Source organism: Armigeres subalbatus, chromosome 1 (assembly GCF_024139115.2).
Source record: "Armigeres subalbatus isolate Guangzhou_Male chromosome 1, GZ_Asu_2, whole genome shotgun sequence".
Taxonomy (NCBI): Eukaryota; Metazoa; Arthropoda; class Insecta; order Diptera; family Culicidae; genus Armigeres; species Armigeres subalbatus.
This window is the reverse complement of record NC_085139.1, coordinates 17,852,202-17,878,696: the sequence shown is the minus strand read 5'-3', so window position 1 is coordinate 17,878,696 and position 26,495 is coordinate 17,852,202. Positions and strand designations below refer to the sequence as shown.

The following is a 26,495-nucleotide window of genomic DNA, read 5'->3' as shown; positions in this document are numbered from 1 at the left end:
TTGTTTCGAATAGGCAGATTGCATTGAAGATTTTTATAATTTGTTCATTCAGCGTTTTGTCCTTCTAATCATTTGTCGTACAGCCCTTCATATGCCTTGCTGGTTTTGGAGAGTATATAAGGGTGTGGAAGTACGAGATCCATTCGACGAGATGGCCCTTCAATGTATGCACGAAGGTGGAGCAGTGGTAGCCAGGCGTCTTTCCGCCTGCGAAGAGAACCGCAGGGGACGCAGATTGTCAAGATATAGTTACCGCGCACCAAATCCAACAAAGTGGTCAACGTGGGTAAGCTGAAAGTTGACTTGGGCAGCATGTCCACAAGTGCTGACGCTGCCTCGATAGTATTTGCGAGCACGGATGTCGTTATCCTGATGGATTGCAAGCCAGAGTGTGCGACAGAGTGGGGAAGGCGCTGTATTAACCAGAGAGTGCAAACCCTAACCGAGCTGGACATCGGGAGAGACAGCGAAGGCTCCTTCAAGCGAAACGGAGCGGAATCGATAATAGACGTAAGTGCAAGTATGGCCGGTGACTTACGGTGGAGGGCTTACTCATACGACCATCCACAGTGACTATTTGACTATCCCGTACAGGTTGAGCAGCGAGGCAGAGGAAGAAAGCCTACAACGCGAGCATGGCAATTCGCCCACTGGACAGTGGGACCTCAAATGAGGTTTGAAGGCAGCCACGGTAGGCTGAGCGGTGACGGTTGCGGTTCTTCCACGAGTGTGTGACGCTATCATGTCGAGGAATATGCGACCGCGGAATTGGTGGCCACCGGTATACTGGTATGGATAGAGCAAATTGCAGCTCTTCGAGCAACCTACCTTACAACTAGAAGTAGATTGCAAAGATCTCGCTCGGTGGAAGTAAGGGAGAAACGTATTGAGCTATTCACAGCGGCGAAGTTGACTCTAAACGATGCCGTAAAAGAGAGCCTGCTTCGATAGACTGTGGCAAGGCGGCTACTCGAACTCCAGGGGCGACCCCTATCGGGTAGTGATGGGCAAAACAAAAATGCATTGGCTCCTCCCGAGCAATACACAACAAGACTGAAGATGATAGTTGAGGTACTATTCCCGCATCATGGCCCAACTCAATGGCCGCCAGTAACGAGGGTAGATGCAGCCGGCGAAGATGTGGCAAGGGTGATGGTAACTACTGGAGAAGTTAATTCCGAACAGGCTTTCGCTGTATGCGCTGTATGTGGTTAGCACTGCAGAGGCTGCCAGCCAATGCAAACGATGCGATATCCGTTACTGTGCCGTGATCATATTCAACATGCACAATGCATTCAACAATGCATGCTGGGATGAGATCGCGAACTCGTTGCTTCGGCTGGGAGCCAGATTCTGGATAGTTACTCCCAGAGTCGAGTACAGATATACCAGACAGAGGAAGGCTTGACTAGCGCCCCCATCACGGGAGATGTCCCACGAGAAGTCAAAAGTTCGACCTGCAGCCTACTCGATCAGTCTCGTCGAGGAATGGTTGCGCAGCAAGAAGCTACACCTGGCGCATCATAAAGCGAAGATGATAGTCGTCAACCACCGGAAATCGGTGCAGGAGGTGATGTCCAACGACAAGCTGAGCTTCAAAATCATGTCGACTACACCGGCATGCGCACGTCCACGGCAAAAGCTGCACTATCGAGAAAGCTAGTGAACAGCTTTAGGGTGTAGCCGCAGAGCGTTGCATCACGGCCGGTTACGATGGAGCTTCCGCTGTCGGGAAACAAATTATGGGATTCGGATAAGCCGTTGGGGACTATCCGAATCGTTTGCGATCGCGATTGATGCGGGAGCTGAATGACTTAACGACTAAGTTGGGAGCTGAATTGCTCAAATGCAATGAAAATCGTTAATCAGAGTAGGCTGGATCCACGGTAGAGGACTAGTTGAGTAGATCACGGTGCACGAACGCTTCGGGTCGTTGGAACACCACAGAACCGGAAGCTTTGGATGGACCTCGACACTCGTCTGATCACCTGTTGAAGTGAGAATGTGCGTAGGATTTGAGCTGATCTATGAATATGCGGACCGGTGAAAGAGTAGTGTTGGTAACGTAAGAGCCTTCGTAATCAATATTTTCTGCAATGTTATGGATTTTATTTGTTATCGTATCGGTCTTAGATTATCATGAAATTATTTTCACAAGCTGGTATTATGGATATATGAGCAACAAATAAATTTAAGAATCCGGGTCGTATATCTTTTCAGAAAGCTACCGATCTAAATTTTCTCACGAAATTCTCTTCCCATAAAAAACTAATTAGAAAATCCGAAAAAAAAACTGTCCGAGCCTGCGGATTTTTTAAATATTTTTGATAATTGAACTTTGAATCCATAAAATATTAAAACATTAAGTTATAGTCAAATTTTGAGAAATTTTCCGATGTTTACATGGCGCATGTGGTAATTTAGTCATTGATTAGTGTGTCGCACTTTGGCCTTGCAACAATGTTGTTTAGCTATCCTGTCAAACATAGCTTTTGTTGGTAATTTGAGTATCATGGATTAAATATCCGTAAGATTTTAAGGGCTGCATAGTGCATGATTCAGCTAGGACTGGTGTCCATCAGTTACCAGCAAGTCATGACTCTGCATTCCTTCCTGTCAGATCTCCGTGGTGTGCACACTCTATTTCTCAGTTTACATTCCAGAAACTGGTAAATTCTGGATGGCTAATTCACTTTTTATTGAGTAAAGTTTTGATATTGAACTCAACTGTCAAGCTGTGAGACATAAACATTCTCAATAACATAACTGAGTCACTAACGAAAGATCATCTATTGACTGCTCTTAGGCTATTTTTGTTTTGAATTTTTTAGCATTGAACTAATGACGCATATTGTTTCTACTTACAGGTAATGACGAATTTTAAATTTACTGATTATCATCTTCATATCGTGAGTATTCTTCATATTGTGAGTATTACATCAATCTAAATATGGCATCGCATAAATCCTGTCAATTATTCATCAAACAATGTTTTGTAATCAGTGGAGTGAACATTATATCGCGCTCGATTTCAAAATTGTTACTCCCACTTAACTTCATGACTAGTGACCGATTATCAACTTCGTGGTTATATATCTGGATCAATGATGTTTCAAACCAATTTTTTGCGTTTTCGGGGTATTGCAAATAAAGAATTCAGATTTGCTTTTATACATTCTCAGCAGCTCAGCGCTTTTCTCCTTGAAACGACTTGTCTCGTATCAATTTGCCCTGAAATTCACGACTACATCGTTTCGATAATGGAACACTTGGAACAACATGCAATCATTCGGTTTGAATGCAATTGCTACGACCTCACCGACGACCACTCATTCGACCATGGATTCGATGAGCTGATTCCATCCAGAAATCCGGTTCGGATTCCATTCGAAATCCGGTGCGAATTCCATCCGAAATCTGGTTCGGATTACGGATGGAATCCCAACCGGATTCCGGATGGAATCCTAACCGGATTCCGGATGGAATCCCAACCGGATTCCGGATGGAATCCCAACCGGATTCCGGATGGAATCCCAACCGGATTCCGGATGGAATCCCAACCGGATTCCGGATGGAATCCCAACCGGATTCCGGATGGAATCCCAACCGGATTCCGGATGGAATCCCAACCGGATTCCGGATGGAATCCCAACCGGATTCCGGATGGAATCCCAACCGGATTCCGGATGGAATCCCAACCGGATTCCGGATGGAATCCCAACCGAATTCCACATGGAATCCCAACCGGATTCCGGATAGAATCCCAACCGGATTCAGGATAGAATCCCAACCGGATTCCGGATGGAATCCCAACCGGATTCCGGATGGAATCCCAACCGGATTCCGGATGGAATCCCAACCGGATTCCGGATGGAATCCCAACCGGATTCCGGATGGAATCCCAACCGGATTCCGGATGGAATCCCAACCGGATTCCGGATGGAATCCCAACCGGATTCCGGATGGAATCCCAACCGGATTCCGGATGGAATCCCAACCGGATTCCGGATGGAATCCCAACCGGATTCCGGATGGAATCCCAACCGGATTCCGGATGGAATCCCAACCGGATTCCGGATGGAATCCCAACCGGATTCCGGATGGAATCCCAACCGGATTCCGGATGGAATCCCAACCGGATTCCGGATGGAATCCCAACCGGATTCCGGATGGAATCCCAACCGGATTCCGGATGGGATCCCAACCGGATTCCGGATGGGATCCCAACCGGATTCCGGATGGGATCCCAACCGGATTCCGGATGGGATCCCAACCGGATTCCGGATGGGATCCCAACCGGATTCCGGATGGAATCCCAATTGGATTCCGGATGGAATCCCAACCGGATTCCGGATGGAATCCCAACCGGATTCCGGATGGAATCCCAACCGGATTCCGGATGGAATCCCAACCGGATTCCGGATGGAATCCCAACCGGATTCCGGATGGGATCCCAACCGGATTCCGGATGGGATCCCAACCGGATTCCGGATGGAATCCCAATTGGATTCCGGATGGGATCCCAACCGGATTCCGGATGGGATCCCAACCGGATTCCGGATGGAATCCCAATTGGATTCCGGATGGAATCCCAACCGGATTCCGGATGGAGTCCCAACCGGATTCCGGATGGAATCCCAACCGGATTCCGGATGGAATCCCAACCGGATTCCGGATGGAATCCCAACCGGATTCCGGATGGGATCCCAACCGGATTCCGGATGGGATCCCAACCGGATTCCGGATGGAATCCCAATTGGATTCCGGATGGAATCCCAACCGGATTCCGGATGGAATCCCAACCGGATTCCGGATGGAATCCCAACCGGATTCCGGATGGAATCCCAACCGGATTCCGGATGGAATCCCAACCGGATTCCGGATGGAATCCCAACCGGATTCCGGATAGAATCCTAACCGGATTCCGGATGGAATCCCAACCGGATTCCGGATGGAATCCCAACCGGATTCCGGATGGAATCCCAACCGGATTCCGGATGGAATCCCAACCGGATTCCGGATGGAATCCCAACCGGATTCCGGATGGAATCCCAACCGGATTCCGGATGGAATCCCAACCGGATTCCGGATGGAATCCCAACCGGATTCCGGATGGAATCCCAACCGATTCCGGATGGAATCCCAACCGGATTCCGGATGGAATCCCAACCGGATTCCGGATGGAATCCCAACCGGATTCCGGATGGAATCCCAACCGGATTCCGGATGGAATCCCAACCGGATTCCGGATGGAATCCCAACCGGATTCCGGATGGAATCCCAACCGGCTCCCGGATGGAATCCCAACCGGATTCCGGATGGAATCCCAACCGGATTCCGGATGGAATCCCAACCGGATTCCGGATGGAATCCCAACCGGATTCCGGATGGAATCCCAACCGGATTCCGGATGGAATCCCAACCGGATTCCGGATGGAATCCCAACCGGATTCCGGATGGAATCCCAACCGGATTCCGGATGGAATCCCAACCGATTCCGGATGGAATCCTAACCGGATTCCGGATGGAATCCTAACCGGATTCCGGATGGAATCCCAACCGGATTCCGGATGGAATCCCAACCGGATTCCGGATGGAATCCCAACCGGATTCCGGATGGAATCCCAACCGGATTCCGGATGGAATCCCAACCGGATTCCGGATGGAATCCCAACCGGATTCCGGATGGAATCCCAACCGGATTCCGGATGGAATCTCGACTGGATTCCGACTGGATTCCGGATGGAATCCCAACCGGATTCCGGATGGAATCCCAACCGGATTCCGGATGGAATCCCAACCGGATTCCGGATGGAATCCCAACCGGATTCCGGATGGAATCCCAACCGGATTCCGGATGGAATCCCAACCGGATTCCGGATGGAATCCCAACCGGATTCCGGATGGAATCCCAACCGGATTCCGGATGGAATCCCAACCGGATTCCGGATGGAATCCCAACCGGATTCCGGATGGAATCCCAACCGGATTCCGGATGGAATCCCAACCGATTCCGGATGGAATTCTAACCGGATTCTGGATGGAATCCTAACCGGATTCTGGATGGAATCCCAACCGGATTCCGGATGGAATCCCAACCGGATTCCGGATGGAATCCCAACCGGATTCGGATGGAATCAACCGGATTTCGGATGGAATCCCAAACGGACTCGGAATGGAATCCCAAACGGATTCCGGATGGAATCAACCGGATTCCGGATGGAATCCCAACCGGATTCCGGATGGAATCCCAACCGGATTCCGGATGGAATCCCAACCGGATTCCGGATGGAATCCCAACCGGATTCCGGATGGAATCCCAACCGGATTCCGGATGGAATCCCAACCGGATTCCGGATGGAATCATAAACGGATTCCGGATGGAATCCCAACTGGATTCCGGATGGAATCCCAACTGGATTCCGGATGGAATCCCAACCGGATTCCGGATGGAATCCCAACCGGATTCCGGATGGAATCCCAACCGGATTCCGGATGGAATCCCAACCGGATTCTGGATGGAATCCCAACCGGATTCTGGATGGAATCCCAACCGGATTCCGGATGGAATCCCAACCGGATTCCGGATGGAATCCCAACCGGATTCCGGATGGAATCCCAACCGGATTCCGGATGGAATCCCAACCGGATTCCGGATGGAATCCCAACCGGATTCCGGATGGAATCCCAACCGGATTCGGATGGAATCCCAACCGGATTCCGGATGGAATCCCAACCGGATTCCGGATGGAATCTCAACCGGATTCCGGATAGAAACCCAACCGGATTTCGGATGGAATCCCAACCGGATTCCGGATGAAATCCCAACCGGATTCCGGATGGAATCCCAACCGGATTCTGGATGAAGTCCCAACCGGATTCCGGATGGAATCTCAACCGGATTCCGGATGGAATCCCTACCGGATTCCGGATGGAATCCCTACCGGATTCCGAATGAAATCCCAACCGCCAGCTTAAATAGAAGCAGCAAAGTTGACCATAAATAAATGATAAAATTTCAATTCCTATTTGGCTGACGCTAGCCATATTGCACACTAATGATATCGGCTGACATTTCTTCATTGGCATACTCACCAATATTTGCAAGAAGAATACAGCATCCAGATAAATCGGCGAAGAGAGTGTTTTCTCGGGAGAGAGTTTAAACCAAGCAGAAGCGTGGTGTTCAGAGACTCGGGAGGAAGAAGGCAGTTGATGTGTAACCCCGCTAGACTAGGAGTAAAACGAACCTGGGTACGAAAGCCTCCTAAGGCCGCGGCTTAGTGAATACGCATCAGAAAAGCCAAGAAAATGTGCCAGACACGGTGGCCCAAAGACCGTGATTGGCCCAAGTTTTGACGCTCGACCAACCATCAACATCTTGGCATGAACCGCCAAGGATGCAACGGGTTGTAGAAGCCATCCGAAGCAAGAAATCCGACAAGGCTCCGGGGGTCAATTGCATATCACCAGAGATGCTCAAAGCTGACCCCATGATATCTTCGTAAATGTTGCATAAACTATTTTGCAATAACTAGAACACCTCGACTTTTCCGGCCGACTGAATGCAGGGCGTACCTAAAAAGAGAGTTGACAGTGTGCGACAACTGGCAGGGCATCGTGCTGCCCAGTAAACCACATATCGTATATGAAATGATAAATTGTATCGCATATATTGCTATTTTCTTTCACATTCGTATATGACTGCTTAAAAAGATGACTAAAATATGAATAATATTGTATATGATACCTGCGTATGCAATATTTACGATTGCGTTTATGAAAGTCATAAACCTATATAAACAATATCAATTTTATCGGATCAAATCGGAAATATCGTTTATGTATACAAATATTGTCATGCAAATCATATACCGATGTGCGTTGTACGTATACAGCTTCCACCTTCTGCGTGTTGAGCACTGAACCTTACCGATTTTAATTTCAAAATTACTTACTTTACTCCATCCGATCTGCCAAAATTCCAATTATAGCCGGTGTGATTTTGTGCTGCCAACCATTATCGCTCAATATCTGCGAACAACTAAAATGTAATTGAGCTGTAAACACAGCTCGAAAGTAAACACGGTGAAAGACATTACTGATGTTGACATTTCAGAATCGTTTATACGTGGGTTGAATCGTTTGGAATGATGCGCAATCGTTGTTATGTACGAACATTATCAGGATAATCATAAGTTGTTATCATATACGATTCAAGCCACATTTGTACGTACAACAACAAGGCATCCGAATCGTATCAATGTAGTTCATATCGTACACTGAAGCTCTTGTCAATAATAAATCTCCATCTAGATTATGATTGTCAAAATGTTGCTGCTTTTCAAGAGTTGCTGAGTGGAGCAAGGGTAGAGCACCAGCCTTTAGTTCCAGAGGTCAAATGTTCGAGACAGGGTTGTTACCATTTATTTTTTCAAATATTCACTAAGTCGTATAAATGATCATGAAAACTCGAGAAAGTCCTTCTTTAGCACGTATATGGCCTCCACTTTAGTAGGTATATAGCGATTCGGTGCATTATATACATAACATCTTATGTGTATATGATGACCTACATATATCAACAGCAATAAGTATAAAAATGTTGACTGGGTGATGTTATCAATATTCTGTGCAAAGGTATCCTAAGCCAGATACAGAAGGAGATAGACTCGACACTCGACTCTCCGACGCAAGCAGTATTTCGCTCCGGAAGATCAATTCTGGACTATATTCTACACCCTAAAGTAAGTCAACGAATTCCGAGAGTTCCTCTATTTGCTATTATTTGAGCTTCGTCTTTCTTCTCCCTCGAAATCCTTCTGAATACTTTAATTATAAATGATGGGACGGGGGGATTTTGGTCCCATATGGTACTTATAGGCAGGCATTCTATGTCGAGTATTATCGCAAATTTTCTTTAATTATTATTTTATTTATTCAGACTAAGGCCGAAGTGGTCTAAGCGGTTTATAAGAGTCTTCTCCATTCGGCTCGGTCCATGGCTACACGTCGCCAACCACGCAGTCTACGGAGGGTCCGCAAGTCATCTTCCACCTGATCGATCCACCTTGCCCGCTGTGCACCTCGCCTTCTTGTGCCCGTCGGATCGTTGTCGAGAACCATTTTCACCGGGTTACTGTCCGACATTCTGGCTACGTGCCCGGCCCATCGCAGTCGTCCGATTTTCGCGGTGTGAACGATGGATGGTTCTCCCAACAGCTGATGCAATTCGTGGTTCATTCGCCTCCTCCACGTACCGTCCGCCATCTGCACCCCACCATAGATGGTACGCAGCACTTTCCTTTCGAAAACTCCAAGTGCGCGTTGGTCCTCCACGAGCATCGTCCAGGTCTCGTGTCCGTAGAGGACTACCGGTCTAATTAGCGTTTTGTAGATTGTCAGTTTGGTACGGCGGCGAACTCTATTCGATCGGAGCGTCTTGCGGAGTCCAAAGTACGTACGATTTCCAGCCACTATGCGTCTCCGAATTTCTCTGCTGGTGTCATTTTCGGCAGTCACCAGTGAGCCCAAGTACACAAATTCTTCTACCACCTCGATTTCGTCACCACCGATGCAAACTCGCGGTGGGTGGCTCACATTGTCTTCTCTTGAACCTCTGCCTATCATGTACTTCGTCTTCGACGTGTTGATGACTAGTCCGATCCGCTTAGCTTCCCTCTTCAGTCTGATGTAGGCTTCCTCCATCTTCTCAAAGTTACGTGCCATAATATCTATGTCGTCGGCGAAACCAAATAGCTGGACGGACTTATTGAAAATTGTACCACTCGTGTTAATCCCTGCTCTTCGTATTATCCCTTCCAAAGCGATGTTGAATAGCAAACACGAAAGACCATCACCTTGCCGTAACCCTTTGCGGGTTTCGAAGGGACTCGAGAATGCCCCTGAAACTCGAACTACGCACATCACCCGATCCATCGTCGCTTTGATCAATCGTGTCAGTTTATCCGGAAAACCGTGTTCGTGCATTAGCTGCCATAGCTGGTCCCGATCGATTGTATCATATGCGGCTTTGAAGTCGATGAATAGATGATGTGTGGGCACGTTGTATTCGCGGCATTTCTGCAGTACTTGGCGAATGGCGAACACCTGGTCCGTGGTGGAGCGTTCGCCCATAAAACCCGCCTGGTACTGCCCCACGAACTCCCTTGCAGTTGGTGCTAGGCGACGGCATAAAATTTGGGAGAGTACCTTGTAGGCGGCGTTCAGCAATGTGATTGCGCGGTAGTTGCTACAATCCAGCTTATCGCCCTTTTTGTAGATGGGACACACGACACCTTCCATCCACTCCTGCGGAAAAAACTCCCTCCTCCCAAATCTTGGTAATGACCCAGTGCAGCGCTCTATCCAGTGCTTCACCACCGTGTTTAGATAGCTCTCCTGGTAGTTGGTCAACCCCAGAGGCTTTGTTGTTCTTCAGCCGGCCAATCTCCTCATGGATTTCCTGGAGATCCGGAGCCGGTAGAATTATGTCCTGCGCGCGTTCTCCTAGGTCCATCACCATACCGCCATCTTCGTCTGCCACATCGCCATTCAGGTGCTCTTCGTAGTGCTGCCGCCACCTTTGGATCACCTCACGCTCGTTCGTAAGAAGGTTCCCGTTTATGTCCTTACACATATCAGGCTGTGGCACGTGGCCCTTACGTGAACGGTTTAACTTCTCATAGAACTTTCGTGTGTTATTAGCGCGGTACAGTTGCTCCGTTTCTTCACGGTCTCGATCTTCCTGCTGGCGCTTTTTCCTCCGGAAAATAGAGTTTTGTCTGTTCCGCGCCTGTTTATATCGTGCCTCGTTCGCCCTCGTGCGGTGTTGCAGCAATCTCGCCCATGCTGCATTCTTCTCTTCCACTAACTGCTCACATTCGCCGTCATACCAGTCGATTCTCTGATCCGGGGGCACCGTGCCTAGTGCAGCGGTTGCGGTGCTACCAATGGCGGATCGAATATCTCTCCAGCCATCTTCAAGAGACGCTGCGCCTAGCTGCTCTTCCGTTGGAAGTGCCACTTCCAGCTGCTGCGCGTATTCTTGGGCTAGTCTACCGTCTTGTAGCCGCCCAATGTTAAGCCGCGGCGTCCGACTTCGACGCGTGTTGTACACCGTCGAGAGTTTTGAGCGCAGGCATACTGCAACGAGGTAGTGGTCGGATTCAATATTCGCACTGCGGTAAGTGCGGACATTCGTGATGTCGGAGAAGAATTTACCGTCGATTAGAACGTGATCGATTTGGTTTTCCGTTTCTTGGTTAGGTGATCTCCATGTGGCCTTGTGGATATTTTTGCGAGGAAAGAAGGTGCTTCGGACTACCATTCCGCGGGAGGCTGCGAAGTTTATGCATCGTTGGCCGTTGTCATTCGATACGGTGTGTAGACTATCCGGTCCGATGACCGGTCTATACATTTCCTCCCTTCCTACCTGTGCGTTCATGTCACCGATGACGATTTTAACGTCCCGCAGTGGGCATCCATCGTATGTCTGCTCCAGCTGTGCGTAGAACGCTTCTTTCTCGTCGTCGTCGTTTCTTTAAGTGATTTTTTTAATAAGAATATAAATTCATCGTTACTTGTCCTTATTAAATCTAGATCAAACTTAATTTTTTATTGTGGATTGTGGATAATTTACAAAATGCATTTCCATTAGTGATGAGCTACACATAAGCATTCACCACATTCGACTTTACATTCGAGTGTGAAACAATGCTACCGTTGGTATTATCCCTCACTTTGTTCATTCTCCAGCTTGCACCAACTCTCTCCGATATATCACCAAAGGTCCAGAATTATACCGTAACCGTCATTGAGTACCTATCGGACCACCTGCCGGGACGATTTTCGTGCATATTCATAGACGTTGGCAACAAAACCTATTTCGATCCCGACTTCAAAGACCTGATCGTGTCCCCTCGATTGGACCACATCGCCAGATACGTTTTAGATGATTCGTCTCAGTTGAACGAGGAAAACAACTATCCACGATCACCGTCACTGTTGGTGATCAACGTGCACGTCGATAAGTTCAATTTCCATATTAGTCAATACGGAATTGACCCCAATACGAGAATTCTGATTCTGTTCGAAATGGAATTTGTCGATTCTGTCATAACGTCAATTTTGTACTTTTTCCGGGGCACTCAATTCCCACTGATGGCTTGTATCGCGTCACCCGACATGATTTTCGTACAAGTTGGTTTGGACGGTGAACTAGGAGGGTTCCTGGTGTATGTTGCTCCAGAGCATTTGTTCGTGAACATTCTGCACGATTTGAATGGCAGAGCTATTAGATACAGCGTCCGAACTCGGTGGACCGATAGAGACAGGAATTGGATGGAGGGAACTGCACAGTATCTCAATGGAACATCGAAATACGTCGAAGACCCATGCGACAAGAGGCTTGATGTGTTGGATGATTGTTTCCGCAGATTCATGATATCGCAGAAAATAATAATATCGATGGATTGTTTGGTAATGTCGGATATAAGCCGGATAATGCACGGATCGCTGCTATTCGGAGTCATCCCTGCGAGGAAAGGATTCGCAATTCCAATGCCAAGAATGGTCAACGTGTTGGAAATGTTTTTTTGGCCATTTTCATTGGCCGCCTGGATTTTGCTTGCCTTGACCGTAGTCGCACTGGAACTAATCAACATTGCTATTCCAAATCTTTTTGAAAACGACCCCACGATGCTCGCCATATGTGGATTCGAGCGCTACAATTTGCACAAGGCAAATACCAAGGAGAGGTTGGTTATTCTTTCAATGATCATATTTTTCTTTCTTATGACGAACGCTTACGAAACACGAATCATTTCGTTTATGATCGATAAGCCTTCAATTAGAAAAATTGAAACCATCCAAGAATTGATTGACTCCGGAATACAGCTTGCAGCGGAGAAAGCCGCCCATCCAGGAATTTTCAACGACAGTCCGTTCAAACATATATTGTTGGATACTTCGAACTCCGATGCTCGCTGGGTCGATGACCTGGACGGTAAGAATGCGTACTACGGAGATGCTGATTACCTGGCACTTCGGGTCCGAATGCCGATGAATTATGACTTCGCCAAAGATCGTCCGACATACTACGTTTTGGCGGAGACCGACGGATTGTACACGTGTTGCCTGCATTCAGTGCCCCACGACTCGCTGTTGGACATATTGCACTATACTATGAGGATTTTCTTCGAAGCAGGTTTGCTGGACAAGTGGCAGCAGGATGATAACCACGAATTTTTTAATTTACAAACAAAATATTTACGGGGAGAAGGAAAGCTTTCGGCAATCAGTCACATTAGTTTGAACATCGGAGATGTGCTGCCAGCATGGATTGCTATAGTAGTGGGACTACTTTTCAGTAGTTTGGCATTTATGGTAGAATTCGCAGTGAAATTGGCAAGTATACGAAAGTTACAGCAAATGAGAAGATCAAATTTGAATATAAAGTACTGGTAGGCATCTCAACCACTCCTAACCGATTTTTATGTATAAAACAAATGAAAATGTGTTATATTTTTAAGAAATGCACACTTTGTACAATGACATGCAAACTGTATTTGGACTAACTGAGGAAACATCCACTGCTGTTACTTGCTACCTTCTAATGGAAATATTGGTCGTTGTTCAAGAAGGCAGGTACTGCCTCATGTAGAATGAAGTCTAACAAGAACTAAATAACTTCCTATGAAATTAATAAATAGGAATTCAAAAATATCTCAATATATCCCCTACAACTTGTCAAGAATTGTCAAGAATCAGCAGCGGTGATATTTAACACATTAACATCCGAAGGAACATTAGTGACGTGCGATAATGATGTTACCCGCGAGGTGAAAAGGCGTATTGCAGCTGCAAATAGGGCTTATTACGGACTTCGTAACCAGCTTAAGTCCCGTAGTCTGCAAACGAAAATAAATCTCGCGCTGTATACTACTTTGATTCTTCCGGTGGCTTTATACGGCCATGAAACATGGACGTTAAAGGAGCCTGATCGGAGAGCTTTCGGAGTGTTTGAGCGTAAGGTGCGGTATCTGGCGGCGTCGCATGGATCACGAGTTGTACCAGGTGTATAAAGTGTTGAATATTATAAAGCTTATTCAACACGGCAGACTACGGTGGGCTGGTCACGTTGTTCGTATGCCGGGAGAACGTCATGAACAATAATCCGGAATCCGCTTCCAATTCCATCCGGAATCGTTGGGATTTCATTCGAAATCCATTTAGAATTCCATCCGGAATCCGGTTGGGATTCCATTCGGAATCCGGTTGGGATTCCATTCGGAATCCGGTTGGGATTCCATTCGGAATCCGGTTGGGATTCCATTCGGAATCCGGTTGGGATTCCATTCGGAATCCGGTTGGGATTCCATTCGGAATCCGGTTGGGATTCCATCCGGAATCCGGTTGGGATTCCATCCGGAATCCGGTTGGGATTCCATCCGAAATGCGGTTGGGTTTCCATCCGGAATCCGGTTGGGATTCCATCCGGAATCCGGTTGGGATTCCATCCGGAATCCGGTTGGGATTCCATCCGGAATCCGGTTGGGATTCCATCCGGAATCCGGTTGGGATTCCATCCGAAATCCGGTTGGGATTCCATCCGGAATCCGATTGGGATTCCATCCGGAATCCGGTTGGGATTCCATCCGGAATCCGCTTGGGATTCCATCCGAATCCGGTTGGGATTCCATCCGGAATCCGGTTGGGATTCCATCCGGAATCCGGTTGGGATTCCATCCGGAATCCGGTTGGGATTCCATCCGGAATCCGGTTGGGATTCCATCCGGAATCCGGTTGGGATTCCATCCGGAATCCGGTTGGGATTCCATCCGGAATCCGGTTGAGATTCCATCCGGAATCCGGTTGGGACTTCATCCAGAATCCGGTTGGGATTCCATCCATCCATCCAGAATCCGGTTGGGATTCCATCCATCCATCCATCTTTGGTGCCTTATCACATTCATGCGCCTTGTGCCCTTCCTCACCACAACGACGACACAGGTTGCTACGGTCTGGGCCCTTACAGTTGTAGGACTTATGTCCCAACTCTAAGCACCGATAGCACCTGTCCACTGAAGGCGGCTGGAGTTTGCTCACTGGGCATACTGACCAGCCGATCTTCAACTTCCCTCGCTCCATTACCTTTTTGGCTTCCGCAACCGGTAACCTAAGGTAGGCTACCTGCGTGCCAAAGGGACCGCCTCGACGCCCTTCGGGCTCCTCTGCACCCCGATCTGCTCCACCCAGTCGACGTTTGGCCTTTACGGTTGCACGTCGTTTGGCTTTGCTCTGAGCGCCTTCGCCGGATTGCTGCCTGAGCCGTTTCGGGTTAGGCGCAGTCTTTCATTAGCCGTCAAGGCGAAATCAATCGCCTCTTGGGCCATGGGTGCTCCTCCAAGGAAGGAGAAGGCATCGATCAGCGCAAGTCAGGAAAAGGCATCTGAGCCTACTCCCACCCAGCAGGCAAAGCTTGGTGGAAGGATTGGACAGCGTGCTACAAGGCCCGCCACGGTTTTAGGGGACGGAAAACAGCCTAGCCATTAGCTTACTCGCCGTTTCGAGTCAGTGTCACCCGGCTCTACTAAGAGAGTAGAATATCAGACTGCCAGCCCTCGCTTTCATATTATTACTATATCCAAGACAAGGTCCGTTAACACGCGGCCAGAATGCCATAATCAGGATGTTGCTGGCATTGATCCTGATGTGCCAATTGGCACTCCTTGGGCTCCTGTGCGCTTTGAGCGGCACACGGTCGCTTTGATAGGGCCTGCTTATGGACACATGCAGCTTTTTTTAGAGGTTTAACAGAGCCCGCTGCCAAGCCCCACCACGTCCTAGACAGGCCCCCTAACTCGCAGAGGCCGTGGGGAGCGGTCGTTAAGCCCTTGGACATAGTCCCTGCTGCCCCGATATCGATCTCTCGAGCTGGTCTGACATAGCTGGTTTGAACTTGTGCTTAACGTTTTCCAGTGCCGCTTCCTACTTGGAGCTGAGCTCAACAAGTTCAGGTGGGTTACTGTCCGTATTCTCGTCCACATCTACAAGGAACAGAATGTCTGAACCCTGTGAGATGCAAAGATCAAAAGCAGAGAAAAAGTCCATTCCTGCAATACAATCTACTGGAAGGTTCTTAACAATGGTGGTCTCTACGATTTTGATTTTATCGCCGAATTTGAAAGGTAAATAAATGCATCCTAACACGGTAAGAGTATCTCCGGAGGCACTAGTGAGAGTTAGATTACTCGGGAGCATCTTAGTTTCAGGACCTTTCCAAAGTGAAACTTTTCTTGCGGAAATGAGAGTTTTCTGACTTCCGCAATCTAGAAGCGTACGGATTGATTCACCGAAAATTGTTGGCGTTATGTACGGTCTGTTATCTGCGATTGTTAACACAGCCGAGTCATCTGCTGAAGGCTCGTCTTGACTGTTGTTTGACTCTTCATATCCGAGTGCGGTAAGCGAATCGTCAATGGAGAGAACTTTCGAATCAGTAGAGACATTTGAAAATTTCCTGGTCCTGAGAAAAAAACACTTGGAATAAATTTTCAGCAATGTCACTGGTGGCGTGGGACCGCAGTAGACGTTATTTTTGTAAACAACCCTTTCTTTACATAAAATGCTGGTTCGTCGAGGTTGCATAATCTGCAGCAACAACGCCAATGACCACCATCGATGCGATGGTTTTCCTTTGAGAATGTTGCCAGCGCCTTCGTGCTGCTGTGTCCGCTCTGCGTGTAATCTTGCTCGAACTGAGAATTAGATCCAAACACGATCCAAGTTGCTTGATATGGATGTCCGTGCTTGCAATGCATGTACTCGATTGGTTGGTTTACTCATTTCTGAACTTTTTACCAATTATCGACAATAAACAGTTAAAAATCTGTATTTTCAGATAAATACAAAATAGCGTTGACTCAGCATTGATCGAATGGTAAAAAAAACAACAAAATATTGTAAATCCATCAAGAAACGGCTGATATTTTAACGTTCAAAGTCTATCATGTTTTTGTGGCGATCTCCGATTTTCGTAATTTTAAAGTGCTCCGCAATATAGAAAAGACAGACGTAGTTCTACGTCAAAAGAAAACAACCCGGGCAAGGTCGGGTACATTCATCTACTTTAAAATAAGATGCATCTAATCAACTTAAAAAAAATCCATTAGTGATGGAATTCATATGGGTCTACAGTGCCTACGTTCCACCAGTTTGACGAACAATCATGTTACCATCCGGAGCCTCGTTTTTCGTTCATTTGTTTTTGTGGGGGTCCGTGATGTCGGCCATATCCCCCAACGTGCAAAACTACACTCATACCGCTATCGAGTACCTGGCGGCGCACCAGATAGGACCATTTTCGTGCATCTTTTTTGACGTTAGTGATGGAGCTCAATTCGATCAGGATTTCGAAGACCTAATCAGATCACCACGGCTGGATCACATCGCCAAGTACGTGATCAACAATTCTACCTTTCTGAGCCAAACACGTGGATTCCCGTGGTTACCGTCCTTGGTGGTTATAAATGCTCACGCCGAAATCGCTCTATTTCGCACAACTCAGTTTGACATCAATCCCCACACGAGGATAATTATATTATTCGAGATTGATTGTTGTGGCAATTCAGTGTTCTGGTCACTGAAGTACTTTTTCTTGTCCACCCAATTTACTAAAATAATTTTAATTGAATCCATTGGTTTGTTTTTCATCCGGATAGGATTCAATGCAACACTTCAAGAAAAATCCAATTACGTGGAGCCTAAAGATTTGTTCAAAAACAGACGCTTTAATATGAAAGGAAGTTATATTACCCACAGTGGCTTCGGAATAGAGAGTACACAAAAGAACTGGATGAATGAAACGGCTCGTTATGTCAATGCCACCTCAAAATATGTAAAGTCCCCATGTGATGCCACACTTGGACGGCAAAGTGACTGTTATACGGAATTCTGCATGACGAATGATATCGTTATATCGATGAATCGCATGAGCCTACATTCGATCTCGCTCGAGTTGCATCGGACGCTTTTTGACGTAATTCCAGCCACAAATGGCTTTGCTATTCCTATGCCGAGGGTGATTAACGTGTTTGAGATGTTCATCTGGCCTTTTACGATGACCGCGTGGATCGCGCTAGCCTTTATCCTTATAGTGGCTGAGATTTTCAATTTTTTCCATCCCAATCTATTTAAGAACGATCCCACACTCCTCGTCCTGTGCGGTTTGGAGCGTTATGATTTGCATCGGGCTGGGTTAAAGGAGCGAATGATCCTACTTTCAATGATTGTATTTTTCTTCTTGATGATCAACGCATATGAAACGAAAATAATTTCCTTCATGATCGGCAAGCCTTCAGTGAAGAAGATCACAACGATCCAGGGGCTGATTGATTCGGGGTTAAAATTGGTAGCAAAGAAGGCGGAACATGTCGGTCTTTTTGCAGATAAAAGATTCAGCAAAATGTTAGTGGACATACTCAACAAACAGGAGGATATCATGGACTTTAAGAGTGCGTATTACGGCACAATGGCCTTCATGGAATGTGTCATACAGATGCCTATGAACTATGACTTCAAAAAACAACAACCTGCCCACTATATTTTGGATGAAAACAATGGAATGGCTGTTGGTATCTACTGGATGCCGAGATCAGATTCGCTGATGGAGATTTTTTACTATACCCAACGGATCTTTTTCGAAGCTGGTTTGCTGACAAAGTGGTATGTTGATGAAAACAAAAAATTCTTCGCGTACGAAATTGGTCTGCTCCGACGAAATAATTCGCAGTTTGCACTGTTCGACGACAGTCTGCAGTTTGATGACATGCTGCCGGCATGGATTGCTATCGGGATAGGATTTATTTGTAGTGCGCTGGCATTCATTGGAGAGTTGGCGATGTACAAAAGTAAGAAAAATATCTGAACATAACTTTTTGTGTCGCAATTATAAACTATTGAAGCAGCCCTTCCCAAATATAACCGATATGGATCTACACATAAATTAAATTATTGCTTATTGGAGACCACACATGAAGTTTGTTTGGATATAGATTTTATTTGTACTTTGCGTGGAGAATGGCTATGCGTGTGTTCATATACATCACTAGCTGATCAGGCGAACTTTGTCTCGCCTAAAATTAATAAATTTCTAGAAACAATTTTGTGCATTCACAATGTAATTAGAATACTGTCAATAAATCCATTGTTTAGAATGATGTTATTAATTTTTTTTCAGTTTTACCATAAACATTTTCCATGCAGTTAAAATATACATATTAGCTGAAATCGATCTAGGGAAAAGTTCAATTTTGGATCCCTAGAGTAGGCGCATATTAATATCTGCTTTTTGTACATCAAATGACACGTTTGATACAAGTCAGTGTAAGTCAGAAATGGAAATTCAATATTGACGTCAGGTGCTAATAAACCACTGAGAATGGCAACTTTATATTTTTTTTATTTACCGTTTATTTGAAGGCTCAAGCGCTCGAAGGCATGACGGAGCCGAAAGTCAATTGAAATTTTATTACATTTTCAGCTTTTACTTCTTATGCTCGTATGTTAGTATTGGGGAGCCGAAAAACTCGCGGCTTGGTCGAGGTTAAGGAGTACATACAAAAAAAAATAATTGGATGGGATAGGGCCTTGGGCATATATTGGTGTCCGTAAGTAACGTTGGTGCAGTCTTTCCATGATGATTGGTGTGGTGCAGAACAGGGACAAACTGTAATGATACAAGCAAAACGTTTCTACCGAGCGGAGTGGAAGAAAACATGGTGGATATGGCCCTACGAATGGGGGGAGAGGGAATTAAACAATGACGTTGATGCGCTTCAAAAAATTGCCGGCCAAACTATCGAAATGACTTTGAAATTGCACCACGGTGTTGTATTGCTAATCCTGCCTATATCGGTTAATGCTATCTCATTATTTTCAACAATTCTACTATATAATTCAATATAAACATTTCTTCAAACCGCTCTGGTTGACTATTGAGTATGAACACCAATTTCTGCTACTGTTGTGATGCTCGATGACCATGGTCGACATTTGTCAGTTTGCTGCTAGGAAGTTGCGTTCTTTGATACTGCACTGACAGGATCGCATTAGGAATAATGTTGTGGTAAGGAGTTTCTGCTTGAGTTGCTAGTGGACTGTACATTTTCGTCGGATTCCTCTCCGGTTGGCCTCGAGGGGTATTGTAACGCCATGGCAGCAATCATCGTTCTGGTATACGCCGACGGTTGTCGACCATCAATGGGATGAGGCCTCCAGGCCTGCGGTGGGTGCACGATTCTGAAGAACATGGGAAGCTTTTTACAAGGAAATGAATTATTTTAACAGAACTTGCCTGGTGCGGAGGCCCTTGCATCCGGGCCTCCGCTGGTACCACCGGTACCACGGTAATGCCTTGAATGGCATTCCTGGAGTGAAAGGATGATCGCATGCTGCAGCTGACTGTTCAGATGTGTCTAAAACGGCTCCGGAGCTGACGTGGTCTTCATTTCGAGTGATCAAGTCGAGTGACGACCGGTCAGATGGAGCAGCAGATCGAGCGCGGGCCCTGCGCTCGTGGGTGATTTCCGATGATGAACAGTGAAGCTGCGATCACAACGATAACTTGTGAATAATGAATGCGATAACGTGCACCGAAACCCTTGACAGACATGCTTGACGATACAGGACAACCCTCATGCGGGATTATTGATAGAACGGAGTGGCCAACGGATGAATTTAACGACGACTTCTTGAAGGAACCGTCCCGGGAACCGGGACGTGGATGCAGCTATGGGGGATGAACATTCTTTAAGCTTTTTGCAATGAAATGATAAAAAATTACTTAACTGGACGGCGGAGGACCACTATTTAGGGCCCTCCGCGATGCCGAAGCACCTAGTTGGAAGAGATCTACTCTTCTGATGGGAACTGTTCGTCGTTGTCCCGAATAGGAAGAATGCAGATTTTTGAAATGCCTCTTTTAAAGATGCCGTCTTGAGTTCGGATGGTTACGACACGAACGTTTCCGTCCTGACCGGGGAATATTTCGGTCACTCTTCCTAGCCGCCATTTTTGGGGTGGCAGTTTATCTTCCTTAACTAGAACCATTGTACCGATACTGATGTTGTCGCGGCTCCGAGTCCATTTAGTTCGGTTGTGTAGATCGCTAAGGTACTGAGTCTTCCACTTCCTCCATAATTGCTGGACAAAGCCTTGAGTTCGTTGCCAGTGGGACAGACGATTTTCTGGAATCTCCTGCAAGTCTGGCTCTGGAACCGCCGTGAGTGGCCTTCCCACTAGGAAATGTCCTGGAGTTAAAGCAGTAAAGTCAGTCGGATCGTTGCTCACGGGCATTAACGGTCTGGAATTCAGTATCGCCGCAATCTGATGAATTACGGTGTGAAGCTCGTCGTAGGTCAGCGTTCTTTCACCGATGGTTTTCCGGAAATGAGTTTTGAAGGACTTTACGGCCGCCTCCCAGAGACCACCAAAATTGGGAGTACGGGGCGGAATGAATTTGAATTCGATGCCATCTTCTAGGGCTGCATTGACTACTGCGTGTTGAACCTGCTGATTGTTCATATGCTGCCGTAGTTCCTCAAGTTCTTTATTTGCTCCAACAAAGTTTGTTGCGTTATCGCACATGACCAAATGTGGTTTACCTCGGATTGCAACAAATCGCTTGAACGATGCCAGGAAAGCTTGCGTAGAGAGATCGGCTACAACTTCCATGTGTACGGCCTTGGTGGCCAGGCAGACGAAAATACACACGAAAGCCTTGATTGGAACACCTCGTCGACCTGGGTATCGTATATAAAACGGTCCGCACAAGTCGATGCCGACATTGAGAAAAACTTTTCCAGGTGTAACTCGGACGGAGGGCAAATCGGCCATCAGTTGTTCGTGAACCTTAGGCTTGTTTCGAAAACATGAAACGCAACGGTAAATGGTCCAACGGGCAACATCACGGGCACGTAGAGGCCAGAACCTTTCTCTGACAGAACTAACCAAAAGTTGCTGACCCGCATGGAACAGCTTTAAATGGTAGTATTCCATTACCAGTTTAGTCAACGGGTGTTGGTGATGAAGAATCATCGGATGCTTGCGGTTGTCCGGTATGGGAGCATGTCGCAACCGGCCGCCGACGCGAAGTATGCCGTCAATCAGGATTGGATTTGCTGCTAGCAGTTTTGAGGATGCACCGATGGGTTGTTTCTTAGATAATGCTGTTATTTCCGCTGGAAAACTTTCCAACTGAGCCAATCGTACTAATTGAAGTTCTGATTCCTTGAGTTCAGTTGCCGACAATGCTCCGCTGCGTTTGAAGGCTCTATTTTTTGGTGCAGCGTTGTGAACAAATCGACGGATCCAGGTAACGATGCGCCGTAGTGCCCAAAACGATGATCGTAGCGAGAATATGGAACTATGCGACTTGATTTGAACGGCAAGGGTTGTTGAAGGCCTTTTCTCCAAGATAGATTTGTCAAACCACAGAGACTGGTATGCGAGCTGTGCGGGCGTCATTCCGCGGGACACTATGTCTGCAGGATTTTCTGCAGCGGCGATGTGATTCCAAACTCCAAACTTGGTAGAATGCTGGATTTCTGAAACTCTGTTGGCGACAAAGATTTGCCAACGAGACGGCAATGACGAAAGCCAACACTTCACTATCATGGAGTCGTTCCAGAAGTAAGCTTTGGCGGGTATTTTCACGCTATTGTGGAGTTTTTCATAAAGATGGCTGAGAAGCAAAGCTGACGATAGCTCCAGTCGTGGAATCGACTGCTTCTTCTTCTTTCGAGAGAGGTCCGCCAATGGCGCAACCCGTGACTTCGACGTAACGAGGCGAACGGAGACTGATCCGTCGGTCGATTCGCACCGCAGATACAGGCACGCACCATATGCAGCTTCCGATGCGTCACAAAACCCATGTAGTTCTACGGATGCTAGACTGTTACTGAACCCTATCCATCTTGGTACCGAGAATGATTCCAATGCGCCAGTGTTTCTACGAAATTCCTTCCAAAATATCTGAAAATTATCGGGCAGAGCTTCGTCCCAATCTAATTTCTGTTTCCAGAGTTGCTGCAGAAAGATTTTTGCCTGAACTGTGACCGGACCGATGAGCCCGAGTGGGTCGAAGATGCGAGCGGTGTCAGCAAGAACAACCCGCTTGGTGATAAGAGGCTCAGTGCTCCATTACGGCACTGCAAACTTGAAGCTGTCATTGGCCGGTTCCCACACAAGTCCAAGCGTTTTGACCATCGACGTAGACTCAAGTTCAAGTATAGAACGATCGTCTCGAAGTTCTGGAGAAATAGTTGACAACAACTGAGAGTTATTCGAATTCCACTTGCGTAACATGAAGCCTGCTGACTTCGTCAACGAGATTAGATCAGCAGCGAGTGTCGTTCCCTCTTCTAAAGTGTCCGTGCCAGTCATCAAATCGTCTACGTAGAAATCTTTACGCACAACTCTTGCAGCTGTCGGATGCAAAACCTTTCCTTCAGTAGCCAACTGCTGCAGACATCTGGTAGCCAAATACGGCGCTGACGCTGTGCCGTACGTAATTGTGGTTAGCTCATACGTCTTAACTGGATCGGCTGGCGAATTTCTCCACAGAATCCGTTGCAATGGTTGGTCGACTGCTGCTACTTTGACCATGCGGTACATTTTGGCAATGTCCGCTTCTAGAACGAACTTCCAGAATCGGAAACGCATTATGATGGAAAGCAAGTCATCCTGTACTACCGGTCCAACCATTAGTCCTTCGTTTAAGGATACTCCCGTCGTAGAGCGGCAAGACGCGTCGAACACAACTCGCAACTTGGTTGTCGTGCTGTCCGGTTTAAGCACAGCGTGATGTGGTAAATAATACGATGGTTTTTCGGTCTCTTCGTCGTCGACCTGACGCATATGGTTCATCGCGAGATATTCTTGAACAAATTCTACGTAGAGTGCCTTCAGCTGGCCGTTCACTGCGAACCGTCTCTCCATCCCGTGAAGCCGTTTCATTGCTATGGCCTTGGAGTCTCCAAACCGACTAAGGACGTGTTCTTTTTTGGGTAGCGTAACGACGAACCGTCCCTCAGTGTCTCGTATCGTCGTCTTCTCGAAATGCTCTTCGCATATCGTCTCTTCAACTGATAACGTACTGGAACTATTGCATGACTCCAACTCCCAAAACTTAGTGACGAGCTCTCGCAGTTCAATAGTGGAGCAGGAATAGGTAACTGTGTTGGAGACCTCGATGATATTTCCGGGAATGCGACCTGATACGACCCACCCAAACACCGTCCGCTGTAGTATTGGGCCGTCGTCGGTAATCTTCATTTTGTCCTCTAATAGCAGGTCATAATAATACTCCGCGCCAATGATGATGTCAATCGGACCTGGTTCATGGAAATCCGGATCCGCCAAATTGATCCAATGGGGAATGGCAAGATTCTGGACGTTAACTGGATGGATCGGCAACTCGGAGGTGAGCTTAGGTAGCACGTGGAACTGAATGTTTTCCGTATAAGAGGAGATACGGAACGATCGTGGAGCTATCATAGCCTCCACCTTCTTCGTGGACTTGACGACCGAGCCTCCGATTCCGGCTACCAACAGGTGGCTGGGAATTTCAGTCAATTTCAGTCGTTGAGCAAGGCTTGTCGTGACGAAACAGTATTCCGAGCATGAATCCAGAAGAACTCTTGCTAGCTGAGTATTTCCATTCTTGTCCGACACGCGAACTAGCGCTGTCGAAAGCAAAACTTGGCGAGTAGCAGTGTGTATAGTGACAGGTAGGGAATTGCATGAAAGTGTGTGATCTGTGGCGAGTGGTTGTGGCTGTGTTTGCGAGAACGAATTTGTGTTTGAAACCGGAAACGAACTGGTGCTAGGACCAGTCGGCTGAGAATGTGTTGGTTGGATCTGGACTTGTGACTGCATTTGCTGTGTGTTTGTCATACGTGATCGGTTCTGAACTTGTGGACCGGAGGAATCGTTCTGGGGCGTAAACGCGGTGGGTCTTCCTCCGTTAGAGCCTCCGGAATGGAGGAGAGAATGATGCTTCTTCTGGCAGTGTCGGCACACGCCAGCAGTACAAGCTCGAACCATGTGCGACGACGATAGACAATTCAGGCACAAACCATGACGTTTCACTTTCTCATATCGCTCAGGAATCTTCATCTTAATGAACCGTTGACACTTGAACGCTGAATGCATTTCTTCGGAGCAGAATGGACATCGACTAGAAACTGAAGCGGAAGTCTGAGCATGACTCACGGTGAACTTGGACTTCTTCACCTCGATTTGGACTGATTTCGTAGGCGCAATCGACTGTAGAATGGCGCAGTGTTTGCGTAGGAAATCCATCAGCTGTGCGAATGTAGGAACTTCAGTTGAACTGTGATGTGTTTCCCAATTTCGCAGTGTTGCCGCATCCAGTCTGGCGCAAACCATATGCACAAGGATCGTGCTCCATTTTGATGTATCCTCGCCAATTTTGTCCAGCATTTGAAGATTACGTTCATACTCGCTTATAAGATGGCAAAGAGATTCGTAGTTCTCCCGTTTCAACGGCTCTACTGTAAAAAGAGCGTCGATATGAGATTTTACAATAAGCTTTTTGTTTTCATACCGTTTTTGCAGCAGTTCCCAGGCAATGACATAATTCGCAGCCGTTATCTCAATCATACCGATTTCTTGCAGGGGCTCACCCACGAGTGATGACCGCAGATAAGTGAACTTATCTATGTCAGTAAGTTGCTGATTTCTGTGGATCAAGCTTCTGAACATATCTCTGAACGTGACCCAGTCTCGTATTTTACCACCGAAATTCGGTAAACGAATCTCCGGTAGCTTCACCGTAGACAAAGCAGTGCAACCTGCTTGGTTTGTGGATCTGGATGACCCAGATGATGATTCTGGATTTTGCTTCGGTCGAAGAAGCTTCAATGCCGCTTTCAGCTCACAATACGTGTCTTCGGCTTGCTGAATAATGGCGCTGTTCTCCGTCTGTCGCTTATCTACGAGCGCCGTCAAACGGGCTTTCAATTCCGCCGGCTCGGCCTTGGAATCCATCAGGTCCCTTTCGTCCGCTTCCTCGGTAAGTACCTCAATCTTCCGTCGTAGAACGTACAACTTTTTCATCGCCTCCTCCAGAATTTCCATCCTCGTTTCAATTTGCTCTTCTTGCTTATCCCTTTTGTATTTCGTGACGAACTGCCTTACGCCATCGAAGGTACTCCGAACCTGACGTTGCTGGGATTTCAGCTCCTTTAATTCGCTGGACATTTTATGCACTCTCGTACCACTTTTCAATAGCATTTGTTTTGGCTCACACTGTAGTCTATTGATAATGATATTTCTCACTGCACGCACGGTAGTCTATAATTGTTCCAGTCCACTAGCACTCACTATAACACAACACCGCGATACGCGACTCGACTCGACGACCCACAAGTGACAGCGAACAGAACGACCAGATTTGACTACAGCGAGGG

General features: G+C 47.1%; 1 protein-coding gene across 7 annotated transcripts in view; it reads left to right on the top strand.

Moving 5' to 3' along the window:
- LOC134222299 (stAR-related lipid transfer protein 13) overlaps window positions 1-26,495 on the top strand; it is a 433,861-nt gene that overhangs the window by 94,058 nt on the left and 313,308 nt on the right. The window lies entirely within an intron of this gene.